This window comes from Carassius auratus, unplaced genomic scaffold, assembly GCF_003368295.1.
Source record: "Carassius auratus strain Wakin unplaced genomic scaffold, ASM336829v1 scaf_tig00215187, whole genome shotgun sequence".
In the NCBI taxonomy this organism is placed as follows: domain Eukaryota; kingdom Metazoa; phylum Chordata; class Actinopteri; order Cypriniformes; family Cyprinidae; genus Carassius; species Carassius auratus.
In genome coordinates, this window is record NW_020527972.1 from 871 (window position 1) to 3872 (window position 3002).

Below are 3002 nucleotides of genomic sequence, written 5' to 3' on the forward strand. Positions count from 1 at the left end.
ACCCAAAAAAGATGTAATTTTACCTTCAGTAGTAAGATATTTTGGTGTTCAGCTACACAGTGGAACTGTGGATATGCCAGCCACTTCATTTAAGATTCCAATTACAGGGCATTCTGCTATGCGCTTTGTACATGCTGTCTTAGTTTTACTCTTTTCCAAATTCTGAGAGCCAATTTCAGCTGGCTTCGCATTCTTTCCAGCTATATTCATGTGCTGTCTGCACTTTGAATTTACAAAGCAGGCAACATTTGCCATGTCACAAATTAAGCTGAAAGCGGTTTGTCTTGAATGTACTGAATGTATTCACCACAAAGGCTTAATATACTTCAAAAAGGTGAAACAATTATTAAATAGATGAGCTTCATCCAGAAAAAAAATGAATCAGCTTCATCAAATGCCTTTCAGGCAGTAGAAGGAGGAATGCTTCCAAAACCTCCATTAAGGTAATATACCTAAGTCAGAATTTAATCCACTTAAACGTGGAGTAATTAGACTGAATAATTAAAATGATTAATAAATAATTTGAAACAGCCCTTCAAAAAATAATTTCCAGACAGAATCTTAAGTAGAGTGCGGAACAAGACACCCAAGCATTTCCACACTGCTTTTCTTAATTGAGTAATGTGAAAAAGAAAAGACTATTTGGTGCATTTTGTTAGGATTATGAGAATCCCTTTTTGTTTGGATTATGAAGATTTTTAATGAGTCCAAAGCGTATGTACATTGGAAAATAAATTGGTGCAGCATTTACAATTATACTCAAAAAATTCTAGTAAATTCGAAACTGCTGTACAGTGTTGTGGGTAACGCGTAGAGTACTCTAATTACTTTTTTCCTGAAATGTGTAACTTAACGCGTTAGTTTCGTGCGGAAGAAATCAGTAACTTCGTTATTTTTAAAAAAAAGTAATCCGTTATTTTAAGGAAAGGAAAATCCCGACTGCAGCCTGCTTTTGTCAGACAGTAGGCCTAGGTCTACTGTGCCACCTGCGGATGTACAGTATCAGCGGAGCCGAAGCTCTGTGATCGTAAAGTCAATGGCTGTGATGCGTCTGTGCCCTGCGCCTGACCTTGTGTGTGTGTGTGTGGGTTTTTTTTTTTTTTCGAACTCCCGTCTAGATGGCAGAGAGGACAGCGTTTGGTTTATGGAAGTACGCACATTATTTTCAATTTGTCAACGAAAAAGAAAAGAACATAACGGTAAAATGCACACTCTGTGAGTGACACTTTAATAATAATTAGTTCGGCAATTAAGCTATTTGTTATTTGCCTGTGTGGCAGTGAAGGATTTAATTCGGTCGGTTTGTTATGATTTTTGTTTGACAGGCAGCTGTTAATTTCTGTTAGATCGTTTGGCTGGCTGGTTGTTCATCATTTCTAAATGGATTTAAATCTGCAATCCTGTTTAAGGTTGTGTTTACAAGTAAGCATACTTGTACTTTGATAACTGCATTATTAAAGTTAAAGAAAAATCAGGAGTTATCTTGTGGTGCTCATAATATACAGTAGCCTAGGCTACCCGGGCTGGGTAGGTGCGAATTTTGATTAATAATATGTTCTGTGATAATAAATAAATAAAACGCCATGTGGAATAGCCGATTGCTGACTGTCTTTCCTGTTATTGTTATTCCTGCAGTGTTAATTTAGTCGGATGACTGACGTTATTCATTGTCGGGAGTCACGACTTTAGGTGCATTTAAAGGGGCCGGGGGCTGTGTCTGTCATGTGTGAGCCGCTAAGAACTGCTTTTAATTTTTGGTAACGCATGAGTACTCTAACGCGTTACTTTTATGAATAGGTAACGCTGTATCATAACTGATTACTTTTAAGTGATGGTAACGTTGTAACCTAACTAACTACTTTCCAAAGTAACTATACCCATACTGCTGCTGTAAAGTTTACAAATAAATTAATCATGGCAAGTGACAATTATCCAACAGTGGCCTAACGTTGTTTTAGAGGAAGAGAGACTTGATTCAAATTATGAAGAACATTTTAAATAAACAAGCAGAGATTAACGCTCACAATAATATCAAAAAACATGCTTTAATAGAGTAAAAGGGATCAGTTTTATTTTTAATTTAAAAGTCAAAGAAGACAAAAACAGAGAGCATGATTGAACAGTTGTAGAAAAGTAAGATCCTGTTTTATATCACAATTGCCAGCTCAGCTTTGACCTTCTGCAGTAATACAGTCTGTTTCTCTATTAAAGTCTGATTATGTTACCTGTAGCCAAAGTAGCTGCTAACACAAGCACCTTTGAGCTGACCTGAGATAAAAATTTATGGTAGGATATCACCTCACATGGAGTCTGAGGAGAGAGATGGATTTTTCACATCTCAGGGCTCTCTGTAGGTTCTTGGCATCATCTGGGTAAATCTTGTGTCATCTTAATTACAGATGACTGCTGGGCAATAGCCAACATGTGATTTACACCTTAAACCACAGACGGTTTGCTAGCATGATAATTAATGTGGCTAGATATGTCCCGCTTGAGTATGCAATATTGCTCCACAAAAATAAACATGCATTCCAATATAAATACTGCCACCATGCACCATTTCTTTTGTTCAAAGGCACCAGTGGCAGTCATTTGGCACCCTATTCGAGATTATTTCATTAAAATAAGAGTAATATTTTTTATATAAGGAACAGTCTAATAGTAAATTTTTTTTTCATTTAGAGTGAATTAATATACAATCTCTGGTTCAAAATACCAACAAAATCGCAGTTCTTCCTCAATCTTGCAAAATATAAAAGCCAGTATGTGTTCATTATGCCTCATACATTCTGAGTTCATCAAACATATATTGTTAACATTGTTAATAAATATCTCATGTTTACATGAAATATTATCAATTCAAAAAAAATCCTCTAAAGAAAATACTTAAAAATACCACAACACTAGCATGGAACATCCCAATAAGACCCTGATTGGACCTTTTTGTTTATTAATATTTGTTTGTGTGAAAGGAAATGAGAGAGAAGTAGGGTTTGTACATA